The sequence below is a fragment of the Equus przewalskii genome, chromosome 29, assembly GCF_037783145.1.
Source record: "Equus przewalskii isolate Varuska chromosome 29, EquPr2, whole genome shotgun sequence".
NCBI lineage: Eukaryota > Metazoa > Chordata > Mammalia > Perissodactyla > Equidae > Equus > Equus przewalskii.
The window spans coordinates 20,580,624-20,596,424 of record NC_091859.1 but is presented as its reverse complement, the minus strand read 5'-3'; the positions used below and the strand labels follow the sequence as shown (position 1 = coordinate 20,596,424).

Sequence of the window (15,801 nt, the reverse complement as noted above, 5' to 3'; positions counted from 1 at the left end):
AAGGCATGTGTTTGGGGGGTGAGACCTTTTAAATGTTTTCCTTCAAGGTTATTGGGAAGATTTTTATGTTCTTGCTCGTGGCCGGTGGAGTGTTTAGGGACAGCTTATCTCCAGAGGTAGCACTAAGCATTTAAGTCAAGCTGTTTTTAGAAGGAGGGAGGGGAAGCAAAATCCTCTCTGTAAATGAATTAATATTGATGCACACTCCGAATTTGTCCTTTGGGTGTGTCGGTAGCTCATCCTGTGTAGGTCTTAGCAAAGTGCTGAGTGATGGGACCACAGCCAGAAGCAACAGGCTGGAACCTCGCCATGCTCAGAGCCTTACCCATGTTTTCATCTTGTTCCCCATATGAATGGAATTTAGAAAAGGTCCTTGGTATAAAGACTCAGTTGAATAATTACGATGATACATGCAGTTCCTTCTTGATGTGTAATCATCACGGCTCTGGCATTAGTAAATAGTTGATAACTGAGAGATCTCGTGATGCTTCTCAAACTGGGAGTGACGAGGCACACCTAGGGGTTTTGTGGAGACCTGAAGGCTTGGCATAAGCACAATGCATCTTCCTGGAGCATCAGTCTTGTTTTATTTTTAAACTTTTTTAATTTGAAGTAATCTTAGATTTACAGAAGAGTTGCAGATACAGTGTAGAGAATTCTTGTATATCCTTCACTTGCCTTCTCTTACTTGATACTAACATTTTACACAACCATGGTACACTTGTCAAAACTAAGAAGTTTACGTCAGTTCAGTACTGTTAACTGTAGTTATTAAGTACAGACTTCATTCAGATTTCCCCAGTTTTTCTACTAGTGTTCTTCTGTGTTCCAAGATCTAGTTCATGTTGCATTTACTTGTCATGTCTCATTCTCCTCCAGTGATGGCAGTGTTATCTTCCCTTGTCTTCCGTGACCTTCATACTTCTGAAGAGTTGTGGTCAGGTACTTTGTAGAAAGTCACTTGATTTGGGTTGTTCTAGTGTTTTCTCATGATTAGACTGAGGTTATGGATGTTGGGGAAGAGTATAATAGAGGTGATATGCCCTTCTCGTTGAGTCATATCGGGGAGTACATGGCGTCAACATGACTTACCACTGGTGATATTAACCTTGATCACTTGTTTGTAGGGTAGTGTCTGCCAGTTGTCACTACTTTAAAGTTACTAATTTTCCATTTCCACGATCTATTTATTAGAAGAAAATCACTGAGGCCAGCCCACACTCAAGGGGAGGGAGAGGATTTAAGCTCCACTTCCTGGATGGAGGAGTATCATAGAATTTGTGGGCATGCCTTAAAGCCACCACGGTAATTAATAATACTTTTATTCATATTTGTTAACATTTTGGGGAAGATACTTTAAGACTATACAAATATCCATTAAGTCTCACCCATTGGTCACCATAGGTCCTAACAATCCACCCCTGCAGGGTCACTTTTTGGATTGAGACGTTATTTCCTGTTGTAATTGCCCCTTAGAAGAACTGAAGTCACCCCTGTCCATTACACCTGCATTAGATTTAGCCTCTGGATTATTTTCTGTGTGGACATCTGCCCACGAGGAGCCTGGGGATTGGACTGGAGCTTTCTACAGTGAGCGGTGGAGAGTGCGGTCCAGTTCGCAGGCAGCGGTGAGAGCCAGGAGAAGGGGCCACCATCGGGATAGTTAGCTTCTTGTCCTGGCTCTGTCACTGCAACGACTTGTGACCTTGAGCGAGGTCCTGAATCAGATGGTCTGGGGTAGTGCACAGCTCATCTAACTTGGATAGGCATGGACAGACAGTCCTCTTTTTTCTGCCTTGTTTTCCTCATCTGTAAAGTAGGGGCACTGAGTGGGTGATCCGCTCAAGAAGGGCGGCTGGAGGGAAAGATGCAGAGGTGCTGGGGTTGGGGGAGGGTGCTTGTGAAACTCGTCACTGGGTCACAGGCTTGTGGGGCCTAGTGGGAGCTGGGAGGGCCCTGATGCTGCCCTCTGCTGTCTGTTCTGCGTCTTCTTTTTGGTCTGTTGTCTGTCGGCCCCTTCGTATGAGCTACAAGGAATCTCTGCAAGAGGTAAGCTGAGAACTCAAGCTGGAAGAAGTGGGGCCTGAAGACAAGCGAGGAAGATTCGCAGAGAAAGGTGTCCTGGTTAACTCAGTCTTCTTAGACCCCATGGTGAGTTCTCTCTGGGCTCTGGCTTAAGTCTGTCAGCAGCACCAGTGTCAGCAGATCTAGTTCTGCCATCTGGATGCTGAAAAGAAGGAAATTCTTGGTCCTCGCTGGGATCAGGGGATGGTCTCAGACTTGGAGAGTAGCTGGGAGCACCAGCCCAGATGGCTTGTCCCAGCCTTGCCCCCAGGAGGGGCCCACAGTTCCTTTTTCTGGCTATTTTGTTTTTTTCTTTTTCGTTTTGGTGCCTGATCTTCTATCTCAGCCAGGGAAAGAAAGTGGGCTGCTGATTAGCTTTCTCCAGGATTCCTTTTTATCTAGATCTTTAGAATCTCTCACAGTTAAATTAGAGACTGCTGAAATCATCGCTCCCATTTTTTTCTCTGTTTGAAATTCATTCCTGGTTTACAGAGCTCTGCCCCTCCCTGACCCAACACTTTCAGGCGTCATCTTTCCCACTGGCCAGGGGCTTGGAGGTTGCCCTGCTCTCCATCTCTTGGTTGTCCTCGTGCCCCCGCCCCCCGCCCCCCACCCCGTCAAAGCTGCTCTATAGTCGGCCTTCAGCCATCTGAGACCAGACCGGTGTCAAATTTCTTCTTTAAAAATAATCTTCATCTATTTTGGAAATTAACCTCTTTCGGATACGTGATTTGCAGATATTTTCTCCCAGTTGGTGGGCTGTCTTTTCATTTTGTTCATGGTTTCCTTTGCCTTGCAGAATATTTTTAGTCTGATGTAGTCCCATTGGTTTATATTTTCTTTTGTTTCCCTTGCCTTGAGTAGACATGGTATTTGAAAAGATGTCAAAGAGCTTATAGCGTATATTTTCTTCTAAGAGTTTTATGGTTTCAGACCCTCCGTTCAAGTCTTTAATCCATTTTGAGTTAATTTTTGTATATGGCAGGAGGTAATGGTCTACTTTCATTCTTTTGCATGTGGCTGTCCAGTTTTCCCAACACCATTTATTGAAGAGACTTTCCTTTCTCTGTTGTATGTTCTTGGCTCCTATGTCAAAGATTAGCTGTCCGGAGATGTGTGGTTTTATTTCTGTTCTCTCAATTCTGTTCCATTGATCTTTGTATCTGTTGCCAGTACCATGCTGTTTTGATTACTATAGCTTTGTACTATAATTTGATTCAGGGAGTGTGATACCTCCAACTTTGTTCTTTTTTATCAGGATTATTTTGGCTATTTGGGGTCTTTTGTTTTTCCATGTAAATTTTAGGATTCTTTGTTCTATTTCCCTGAGGAACATCATTGGGATTCTGATTGGGATTGCATTGAATCTGTAGATTGCTTTAGTTAATATGGGCATTTTAACTATGTTTATTCTTCCAATCCACGAGCATAGATTATCTTTCCATTTCTGTATGTCTTCTTTGATTTCTTTCAATAAAGTCATAGTATTCAGTGAAAATGTCTTTCACCTCCTTGGTTAAGTTTATTCCTAGGTTAACTTCCAAAATATATGAAGAACTCGTACAACTTAACAACAAAAAAATGAACAACCCTGATCAAAAAATGGGCAGAGGATACGAACAGACATTTTTCCAAAGAAGATATACAGGTGGCCAACAGGCACATGAAAAGATGTTCAACATCACTAATTATTAGGGAAATGCAAATCAAAACTACAATGAGATATCACTTCACGTCCATCAGAATGGCTGTAATTAGCAAGACAAGAAATAACAAGTGTTGGAGACGGTGTGGAAAAAGGGAACCCTCATACACTGCTGGTGGGAATGCAAACTGGTGCAGCCACTACGGCAAACAGTATGGAGATTTCTCAAAAAATTAAACATAGAAATACCATATTATCCAGCTATTTGCTACTGGATGTTTATCCAAAGAATAGGAAATCAACAATTCAAAAAGATTTGTTCACTGCAGCATTATTCGCAATAGCCAAGACATGGAAGCAACCCAGTGTCCATCAACGGATGAGGATAAAGAAGATGTGGTGTATATATACATAATGGGATACTGCTTAGCCATAAACAAGACAGAATTGTGCCATTTACAACAACATAGATGGACCTTGGGGGTATTATGCTAAGTGAGATAAGTCAGAGAAAGACAAACACCATATAATTTCACTCATATGTGGAAGATAAACAAACACACATATAGATCCAGAGGACAGATTGGTGGTCACCAGAGGAAAAGGGGGTGGGGGGAGGGTGGAAGGGGTAAAGGGGCACATGTGTATGATGATGAATAAAAACTAGACTATTGGTGGTGAATACAGTGCATTCTACACAGAAACTGAAATATGATGTATGCTTGAAATTTACACAACGTTATAAGCCAATATGACCTCAGTAAAATAAAATAAAATTATTTTCTTGATTCCTGTACAAAAAAAGAATCTTTAAAACAAGTATTTATTTTGATTTCTAAAGTAATACATACCTGCTGCATAGGACTTGGGAAATAGAGAGGACGTTAAAAGTCGACCATAATCCCACTGCCCAGAGAAAGCTGTTAATGTTTCGTTTATTTTCCGTCTGTCTCTTTTTGAAGTGTGTATGGGTTTGATTATTTAACATAATTGGAGCCATATTTTACCTAATGTTTTATATCATGTTCTTCTTGTGCTTTCATTTTCCCACTAGCTTCTGTTAACATGACGCTCGGTGAGTATAAATTTTGTGAAGTTAAATGAGGTTCTACTTATTTAATGACCACACGTTCGCTTTCTTTTTTCATATAATCCGCAGTGTTTTCACTTTCCTTTCCCCTGTTTTCGGGTGATGACAATGATGAGTTACATAGTCCTGACATCAGGCACTATTTTTGAAATGCTCTGTATTGGCACGTTTCATCCTCAGAATGGTCCACGGGTTTGGTGCTTTTATTAGCTGCTTATGCTGGATGAGGAAACGGAGATTAAGGAACTTGCCTGAAGTCACACCCTCTAGGGGAAGGGATGGAACTGGATTTGAACATTGTCATCAGCTCAGAATCCATGTTCCTAACTCCCTCGATAGTCCCCTCGTGAGCCCTTTCTTTTTGGGTCAGGGGCATGCTCTTTAATGGAGAGGGCAGATTGTAATCCAGAACAATAACGTTTTCCAGTTTTTGTGGGTGAAGCTTGGGGTTAGTCTCAGTTTGGCCACCTCCATGCTCTGTGATCTTTAGTACGTTACTTCACCTCTCTGGGCCCCTTTGGCCCTTCTCAACTCTCAAGTTCTGTGACTGTAGTGGCAAAAGCAGAACAGAGGCAGCATTTAAGGACAGACCAAGAATGACAGGCACTTTATTCTCCACTCGGATTCCAGGGGCTCTTACATTTGGCCCCAGTAGCTGTTCCTGTGAGGGAATTGTTTTTCTCCCCAGTTTACTGAGCAGGGGGTAGGTGGTGCCCAGGAGAAATCCCCATAGAGGCAGTGAGGTTTTCTTGGACACTCAGCTAAAGCAGACCTCACGCTAGGTGAATCCCATGACATACTTCCTTTGAATATTTTGAGGTCTTGGGGCTTTTGTGGCGGACCCGCAAGTGTGGAGACTGAGGGGCATGTGTCTGGCCCCTGTCACGTTGTTGGAGTCTCTTCCCAGATGTTCTCTGAGGTCTGTGGCTAGAAGGATTTGCTGGGAGACTCGGGTTCTTCAGGGGCAGGGCGTGCTGATGGGTTAGAGGGCTGGGCTGGGCAGGCCAGAGGCGACCCCTGTGCTTTTCCTGATGTCAGTGGTGAGGTGTGGTCCGCCTGGTACCGCAGATATTTTTCCAGGGTCCTGTCCCCTCACCCCTGCCCAGGGGAGAGAGAAGAGGAGAACGAGAAGATGCTTGTCTTGCTGCTGTGCAGTTTCCCTTCCCTTTTCATATAGACTTGAAAAAAAAAAGGCTAGGGGTTTTTGAGCTTGGCCATGTCCCAGCTGTTTACCAGGAAGCGGCAGTTGTGCAGTACCACCCCTGGCCCTGCTCTGGGCTGTCGGCGCTTCTCTGGTGCGGGGTCTGGTAATCGTGTTCCCGTGCCAGCTCCTCTGGCAGATGGCTTTATTTTTCTAGTATTATTTTCCCCTGTTTGCCAGGCATCTCCGAGGAGATGCTGACATTTTCTTCTTGGTCCAGTTCTCCTGGAAACAAACAACAAAGACGTACCTATTTAAAATTTTTTTTCTGTTGTTGACTTGGAAAATAGCTCGCCTTTGCCAGGGGATCGGACCGCTTTTGTTCTAGCCAGTGAAATGATTTGGGGGCTTTATCTCAAAGTCCACGCCCCTGAGATAATGAAGGAAGGTTCCGAGAAACTCTCGTTATGTTTGGGCACTGGGAGTGCAAATTAAATTGAACAGAGCAGTGATGAAGCACGAAACGTGCATTCAGGACACACAGGTCTCCGTCATATTTTCAAGCTTCCTGAGGGAACCAGGGTCATAGTGCTGGTAATGATGATGTGTTGATAATAAAAATAATAACGTGAGCATCTGTTGAATACTTACCGTGTGCTGGCTAGGGTGCTCCTTTAAACAACTCTGTGGTATGTATGAATTCTGTTTTACAGGATTAAGAAACTGAGGCTCAGGCCAAGTTGCTTGCTCAAGGTCACCTAGTAAGTGGGAGAGCTGGGTTTCAGACACAGATTGAGCCCACGATCCCCATTTCCAGGCAAACTGCCTCCAAAATCATGTTATAAGAGAATCTAGGCATTTATAGCTTCAAATTTTGAGAGACCTGAAGAAATGGCTTCTGATAAGTAAAACAGAAAAAAAGGGAAAATTTGTTCTTCCTTGCCATTAGGTTTCTTTGAACCGAGCATACCTTATACAATGAATATAACTAAAAGATCTGCCCTCTGATCCAGGCCTGCTAGTTCATTTGTCTCAGGGCTATATACTGCCTTTTTTTTGGTGAGGAAGATTGGCCCTGAGCTAACATCTCTTGCTAGTCTTCCTCTATTTTGTATGTGGGTCACTGCCACAGCATGGTTTGATGAGTGGTGTGGGTCCCTGCCTGGGATCTGAACCTCTAAACCCAGGCTACCAAAGCAGAGTGTGCCGAACTTAACCACTATGCCATGGAGCCAGCCCCTATACCGTTTTTGAAAAAGAATTTTATTGAGTTATAATTTACATATCATAAAATTCTATTATAAATTTAGTGATTTTTAGTTAATTTATAGAGTTGTGCAGACATCCCCATAATCCATGTTTAGAACATTTCCATTACTGCAAAAAGTGGTCTTGTCCCTGTTTGCAGTCAGTGTCTGCCCCACCCCCAGCCCCAGGCAACCACTAGTCTGCTTGCTTTCTCTCTAGATTCGCCTTTTCTGGAAATTTCACATAAACGGAATAATTCAATGTATATAGTCCTTTGTGTCTGGCTTTTTTTCACTTAGTGTAATGTTTTTGACATTTGTCAGTGTTGTAATGTGTATTAATAGTTCATTTTAATAGTTCATTTGAATGCTGATCCTTTTTCATGCTGAATAATATTTCATTCCATGGATATGCCGCATTTTGTTAATTCACTCACCAGTTGATGGACATTTGGTTGTTTCTCCTTTTTGGCTATTATGACTAATGCTGCTGTGATCATTTGTGTGCAAGTCTTTATGTGGACAGATGTTTTCAATTCTCTTTGGTAGACACCTGGATGTGAATTTGCTGGTATGTTTAACATATGGTATGTTTAACTTTTTAAACAAACTGTTAAACTGTTTTCCAAAGTGGCTATACCATTTTACCTTCCCACAGTTGAGGCACGAGGGGGTTCCAGTGGCTTCACATCCTTGTCAACATTTGATATTATCTGCCTTTTTGATTATAGCCTTTCTAGTGGAGGTGTGGGGGCATCTCATTGTGGTTTTAATGTGCATCTCCCTAAATAAATAATGCTGTGGAGCATCTTTGCAGATGCTAATAACCTTTGCTTATTAGCTATTCTTATATCTTCTTTGGTGAAATGTCCATTCAATTTTTTGCCTATTTTTTACTTGGGTTCTTTGTCTTCTTATTATCATGGAATTGTAAGAGTTCTTTATATATTCTGGCAATAAATCCCTTATCAGATATGATTTGTAAATATTTTCTCCCATCTGTGGCTTATCTTTTCATTTTCTTAATCATGACTTTTGAAGAGCAAAGCTTTTAATTTTGTTTAAGTCCAGTTCATCAGTTTTTTCTTTTGCAGATTTTGCTTGGACTATGTCTTTTAGCCTGTCTCTTTGGTTTATTCTTAGCTTGAGAGCCCCAGTTTTCGCTCTCACATCCTCCCCAGAGCCTGCATTTATTCCTGTTGAGGACAGGAGGCAAAGCCCAGCCTCCAAGTTCTCTCACTAACACTCTGTGGCCGGCACCCTGCTGGAATCTCATGAGCAGGCCTCGGGCACTCTGGTTACCAAATCTTGAGACAAAGGTGAAATTAGATCTGCCTTGGCAGTTTACAACTGAGAGTCAGAAAAGAAAAAACAATGGCTCCATATGGAAGTGTTTTCTTTTTTGAAAGTTCATTGGATGCTTCTCTGCTTATTGATAACCATCAGAAATAATAAATATCCCTTACATTGCTTTGAGGTTTTCAGAGTTTATTCACCTTTATCATCTCATTTAAGTCCTTTTACACATAAGGAATGGAAAGATCTAAGTATAATAGAAAGGTATTTAACAAAAACAAGTAGTTAATATTTGAGACACAAGTATTATTTAATCATTTTTCCAGGGCCTACCAAGAATGTTTTAAAATGCTCACCATTCATCACGTAAAGATGGGTTGGAGGAGAGATGAACACTAGGCTTTGTCTATTAATTTGATGAATCTCAGCCATAATCAATCCTAGAATTGTGGTTCTTGGTGTTGGAAGGGACCTTAAAACTTTGGGCTGCATCCTCTTACCCCCACAGGAATCCTCAGGTTGTTCTCGCGGCACATAACCCTCTGTTTGGTTCCCAGCCACGTCCAACAAAGGAGAGCTTATAAATTCTCAAGCCCGTGGGATCAATTCTTGGATAATTTTAAGTATTAGAAAATTATTTCATCTATGGACCATAACATTCCCCTGTAATTTTCACCCTTTGGCAACACAAAACAATGCCATTCTTTATTGACAATTCTTCAAATATTTAAGAGTAGCTACCTTAAACCTTCATGTCTACAGGTCCACATACCTCCTGTTCCATTAACTAGAGCCAGTTAATTTGGATTCTAGACCTATAGCCATTCCAGTCATCTCTTGCTAGATACCCTTTAGATTGTCCATATCTTTTGTGTCCAAATCAGACCTACCCATCAGGCATGGCCTGGCTGTAGAGTTTAGTGAGCCTGGTGCTTCCTTTGGTGTGGCCGGGGGCTACCTAGTGGGGAGAGTTATTTTTTTTCCTCCTGTGGATTTTGGTCAAAATTAGTCTCTTTTTATTTAATTGCTGTTTTAAACATAAATTCAGCACTTTACAGTTAATATTATTCCTTAATATTAATGATAACACTAATAACTACCTTCTCTTCAGAATTCACCATGTTTATCTTGTGTTTTCCCAGGATTTGCCTTTTGGGATCATTTTGAATCTTGTTTCTTCCCTTTTCTTGTTTCTTTCCCAAGAAACTTCTCTCAATCTATTGAGAGAGAAGTTTGCGTATCTAGTTGCTACCCATCTGGTGTCCTCTGTACCAGGTATGTTTTGCTTTGGGCTGGTTTCTCCTGATGATGGGTGTGTGGGAGGCAGAGCCCATGGCGGGGAGTAAAGCTGCCTGGATCTCTGCCCGTGTGTCCATGTACTCCTCCAGACCCTCTTGGTCCTGGGGGAACATGGCTCGTTATTACACATTTCTGCTCTTTTGTGGATCAAGTCAGGTTCTCCAGATCATTGCCCCATATGGCTTATATAGTGATGATTAGGAAGTACGTGGACCCATTTAGAGAAAAAGAGATGAAGACGAATTTAAAACAAAATAGAAGAAGAAAAAAGATGGACAATTTTTTCATTTTAAAATCTGCACTTCATCGTCTCAGCCCTAACATTTCTTTCCCAATCTGTTCCATCCTACAGTCGCTGTGTTTAGGTCATCAGTGCCCCTCCATGCTGTGAACTAAGCATCTCTCAACTGCTCCTCATCAGAAACTGAGTCGCTCTTTTAAAAAATGTTGTAGTTTGTGTTTTCAGGTGATGTTTTTCTTCCTGAGCAAGGAATGGGCTGTTTGCTGGAGAACCTGACGACTTGTAGAAGAGCAGATTCAAAATAGGAGAAAATATTTGCAAATCGTGTATCTGACTACGAACTTGTATCCGGGATACACACACACACACACACAATATACATGCATACATGCATACATACATATAACTCTTACAACTTCACAATGAAATCAACTCCTTTAAAAATGGGCAAAAGATTTGAATAGACATTTCTCTGAAGAAGATGCAGATGGCCCATAAACACATGAAAAGATGTTCAGCATCACTAGTCGTTAGGGAAATGCAAATGAAACCATAAAGAATACCATTTCACACCAAAAAGAATGGCTAAAATAAAGGAGGCAGAGGGCTGGCCCCGTGGCCGAGTGGTTAAGTTCGCGTGCTCCGCTGCAGGCGGCCCAGTGTTTCGTTGGTTCGAATCCTGGGCGCGGACATGGCTCTGCTCATCAAGCCACGCTGAGGCAGCATCCCACATGCCACAACTAGAAGGACCCACAACGAATAATATACAACTATGTACCGGGGGGCTTTGGGGAGAAAAAGGAAAAAAATAAAATCTTTAAACAAAAAAATAAATAAAAAATAAAGGAGGCAGACAATAACAAGTGTTGATGAGGTTGTGGGGAAATTTGAACCCTCAACCACTGCTAGTTAGATTATAAGGTGGTGCAGCCACTTTGGAAGACGGTTTGGCACGTCCTCAAAATGCGAACATAGACTTACCACGTGACTCAGGATTCCACTTCTGGACCAAAAAGAAGTATAAACATATGTCCACACAAAAATGTGTGCAGGTTGTCTTTTTATTTTTGAGTTGTAAGAGTTTTTAAAAAATATGGTTTGGATGCAAGTCTCTTGTCAGGTATGTGATTTACAAATATTTCCTCCCATTTTGTCTTTTTGCTTTGTTGATGATGTCTTTGATGTGCAAAAGTTTTTAATTTTGACGAAGTCTCATTTATCTGTTTTTTCTCTTGTCGCTTGTACTTTTAGTTCTGTATGTTTTTGAAGTGCTAGAAACATCAGTTTATTATTCTGGCGCCGTTGGTTGCTATCATACACAAGAGGAGCTAGCTGTGAGTAATTGAATAATTAATGTACTTTGTTAGCAAAGAGTGACAAGCCTCACAACTCTGAGGTTCGGTGTATTGATGGTTCTCCTTGTTTATCTTTGTATCCAACCGCCCCCCCCAGCACCATGCATATAATAGATGCTCAAAAAATACTTGTTGACTGAATCCAGAAAGGAAAATTTGTCTTTGCCAAAGACCTAAACTGTGTTTTGTTCAGGCTTTGAAGATAGGTCTGAATTCAAATCTCAGCTCCCCTTATGGTGTGGCCTTTCCTAAGCCTCTCAACCTCCTGGAACCTCAGTTTCCACATCAATAAAAGAAAGAGTAGTGTTTATCTTGGAGGATTGTGGTAAAGATCGCATATAAAACCCTTTGCACACATAGAGTCCGCCAATAGCACTAACTGTTTATGTCAATTAATTGACCTATATCTTAGTTTCTCGATTTAGTAAAATAGGAATGATGCTCATCTTTAGCCAGTCAGTCATGTACGTAAAGATTCATGAGACAGTGGACTCCATTCTTCCCTGCTTCCTTTGATAAGTAAAATAGTCCATTTCCAAGAACCTCAGAGAACCTTCCTCTGTTCCTGACCATCTCTATTTCTGTGGAATCTGTGTTGAAGGAACTTTGAGTGTATAAGCTGGTTGCACTACCTAACACAGTAGCCATAGGCCACATGTGGTTATTTAAGTTATCATTAACCAACATGGAAAATTCGGTTCCTCAGTTGCACTAGCCGCACTCCAAGCGCTGAGTAGCCACGTGTGGCTCGTGGCTACCATATTGAACAGTGCTTGTACGGAACATTTTCGTCATCACAGACAGTTCTGCTGGGCAGCACTGGAGGCAAATGTTGGACAATTTTATGCGACTGTTCAACAGCAGAGCCTTCGAGACGTGGCTTTTCCGTTTGCTCAGCGAAGTGGCCCCTCCCCGGCACCTCTGCTCCCCCACTGAGGGCATGCCCAGGCTCAAGGACCGTGAGTGCTTTAGAATCCTGGGCAACAAAGAGTTGCGGCATCCAGGATGGTTTTATTCTTTGTTATTTCAGAAATTTTGGCTTCCTCTCTGCTGATGCTGTACCTTCTTAAGCGAGTTTGGTCATTAGGAAGGCCAGTAGGGGGCCCTTTGGTGCAGTTACGGTCAGGTGACTATCACAGTGACCTGAGGGGGAATGCGTCCCCAAATCCCTGATTTCCTGTGAGATGTCAGGTGCTAGAACAAAACCAATTTTACGAACAGATATTTAAGATTCTGGACATTTTGTCCAGGTATAGAATTAAGATAATGTTCCAGAGATTGGAGTCTTTGGAGATATTGACAAGGAACCCCTGAACGGTCCTCTCTGCTTTTGACATCACTGAACTGACATCAGTGGATTTCTTCCTGACGACCTCGGGCATCTTGTAATTAGGTTGTAATGCACCTGCATCCTTCTCCCTGACTTAAAGAAAGCAGGAGGAGAGTGAAATTCTTTTGGTGGACAGGTTTGCTCCCCTTCTTCCTTCTTATCCTCCAAATCTTCTGAAATCATGCTTCCTTCCTAGAATTCATGGGTCCCTTTCCTGGGTGTGGGACACACCTCAGATAGATCCTGAGGATGGTTTCTTTTTAACTTGATCCAAGACATGAAAACATGCATTAAGTAAGGGACTGTGGGAATGCAGAAGGGTCAGTATTCTTTCTCCTCTGCTTTTAAGCAAGTGTTGCCTTTGCCAAGCCAGGAGAATGAACCTGTAGTCACTCTAAGTGGGAAGAAGTGATTAATTTAGACTGTTTCAACGTTTCCAAGACCTAGAGTCTAGGATGTTCCTTGGTAAAGGAGGGCTGTGGTTAAGTAAGTTTTCAAACAATGAGTGAAGCACAACTCAACAGATTTCTTTCCTGAAAGGGGCTCAGGACCTTTAATATGTTGATGGGCATTGTGGATTTCCAGGAGAGGAGTATAGTGTGTATTTCCCAAACTGACTTGCTCTTAGAACCCTTACATAGCCCAGCGTTTGGGGGGACTAGCGGCCCACAGGACACCCATTAAGGAATTGCTGGACTGAAGGATGATGTTCTACATGACAGGAAAACACCCACAGCGGGAGAGAGCGAATGGAGCGATTTGGTAAATACTTCTGCTTTTCGTTTCTCAGTTTCTCAGTTTTTGTTTCTCGGTTATTATTTTTAGCCCAAACAGTAGTCATTTGAAGCTCTCATAAACGCATGGGCCCTTATCAGACAAGAGTGCCCTAAACCTGGTGGAATCAGGGGCATCATCTGGCTTGAAGAGAAGGTAAAAATGGCTCTCTGATTTTTTTTTTAAAGGAACCTTTTAGTGAAGCTGCTAATTCAGTTCTTTCTGGGATACGTTTAGGGTCTGCTAAATGTATATTTCTGCTTCAAGGTACAATCACATTCTAAGAAATCAGCAATTTATAGGCAATTCTTATATGATGAAGATCCATTAATGGCTTTTAGAAGACATCTAAAGCTCTGAGGGCAAATTCTGTTGTCAAGGGGATAGATTATGTGTGCATCTTGCTTCTATTACTACTTTTCTCAGCAAATTAACTAAATGAACTTCTATTTAACTTGGTCTAATAGTGTTAGCCAGCATAGTGCCTGGTAATAACAACAGCAGTAATAATGGCTAACATTTCTTAAGTGGCCACTGTCTGCTAGGCGCTGTTCTGAGTACTGTTCATGTGTGAACTCTCTTAATCCTCACAGAGATGCAGTGAGGTAGCTGTTGTTTTCCTGCTTTCTCAGTGGGAAAATACTGTAGGCATTCTACAATAGCAAGGGCTAGGATTAATTATCGGGTCTGTGTTCATACCAGTGAATAACAAAGTGTATTTTATAGTATGTTTTCTTTAACTTTGAAGTGCTAATTTTCATAAAATCCTGGATATAGTATATAGTACAGAATTGATTTGGCAATTAATTTGTTCTTCTTAAGATATCTATCATACGTTTTATGAGTTCTGATTTGGAATTGTCAGATGTCGGCGGATGCTAAAAAAGTGGAATTGACTTGTGTTTTTTCACCAGGCTTTTCTTGGGCCGGTTTCTGCGTTTGATGCTAGGAAGGCAGAGGCGACTGAGCCACAGTCCCTGTCCTCACAGACTTGTCATCAAAGGAGGAAGAGGTGTAATCCTCCAAATAGTTAACATTCCTTAAGCCGTGACAGGGAAAGTGGTTTCTTGCATTTTATTTTAAGAAGACAAAGAGGAAAAATCTGTAGGCTGCAGTGGGACAGGAAGTCGGGGAAAAGCCACAGGTCTCAGATGATTTTTTTCCCAGCTTTGTTGAGATATTATTGACATTTATGTAAGTTGAAGGTATATAATGTGATGATTTGATATATGTGTATGTTGCAAGGTGATTACCAAAATAAGGTTAGTTAACCTCTCTATCCCCTTACGCAATTAGTGTTTTTTTTCGTAGTGATAACATTTAAGATCTACTCCCTTAACAACTTGCAAGTGTGTGATACAGTGCTGTTAATTATAGTCACCGTGCTGTTCCTTAGATCCCCAGAACTGATCATCTTAAAGCTGGAAGTTGGCACCCTTTGACCTACATTCCCCCATTTCCCCCACCCCCCAGCCTCTGGCAACCACCCTTCTACCGTCTATTCCTGTAAGCGTGGCCTTTTTAGATTTCACGTGTAAGTGAGAACAGACACTTTTTGCCTTTGTTTGGGTGACTTATTTCTCTCAGCACCATGGGTCCAGTGGGTCCCTTGGATGACTTCCAAGTTGTTCTGCAGCCCTCACTTGATTGGATCCCCCAGGACAGTCAGCTTCGGGTGGTCGCATAAAGCCACTGCTGACCCAGGATTCTGACTGCGGGGGGCGGTGGGGTTAGCAGGGAGAGAGAATCACAGCTATGAAAGGAATACCAAAGACTCCTTTGATGACTCCTGGATGCCCTCTCCAGGGCGGGGCCAGCTGTGCTTTGCTTAGTGCAAATGAAGAGAGGACAGCCAAGGTCGATGGGTGAATTCTCTTGTGATGAAAAATGGGAGTCTGGCCACGTGCCTGGTTGTTACGGGCCTCCTTCGACACAGGATTTGGGTTATTCTTGATGCACGGTGAGCCCCTGGCCGGGGCCCTGTGACCCATGTTAGGCCCTGGCCACAAAGCCCAGACTTCCCTCGGTTGCATCAACTTTAAAAACAAGGAGGGAGGTAGGAGGCAGAATCTCCCGGGCTATTCTGCACAAAGCCCCATTTTAGGTTGGTCGGCAGGGCTCTGAGCTCTTGGAGAAGCCACGTCTAGCAGCCAACACAGGACCTTACTGTAACCTGGAACGTGCCTCCCCGGCCCCCGAATTCCCCTTGCTGCTCGGTGTGCTGGGGTAATTCACTGTTCTTCTGTTGGGTTGCGTGATTTCACAGGTAATGATGCTCTCTGGATAAAATGATTGACTGAAAGCAATCTTGGGAAGGTT

General features: G+C 42.4%; 1 protein-coding gene across 4 annotated transcripts in view; it reads left to right on the top strand.

Moving 5' to 3' along the window:
- Positions 1–15,801, top strand: part of TMCC3 (transmembrane and coiled-coil domain family 3) — a 244,454-nt gene that overhangs the window by 26,166 nt on the left and 202,487 nt on the right. Inside the window, exon 1 of one of the 4 annotated variants that reach the window (XM_070599506.1) lies at positions 13,526–13,638. The exons of 2 other annotated variants lie outside the window; for them this stretch is intronic. The gene's annotated coding sequence lies outside the window, so the exon portion shown is untranslated. Of the gene's footprint in view, positions 1–13,525; positions 13,639–15,801 lie in introns of those variants that run through there. One more of the 4 variants, XM_070599511.1, reaches the window with a different exon arrangement.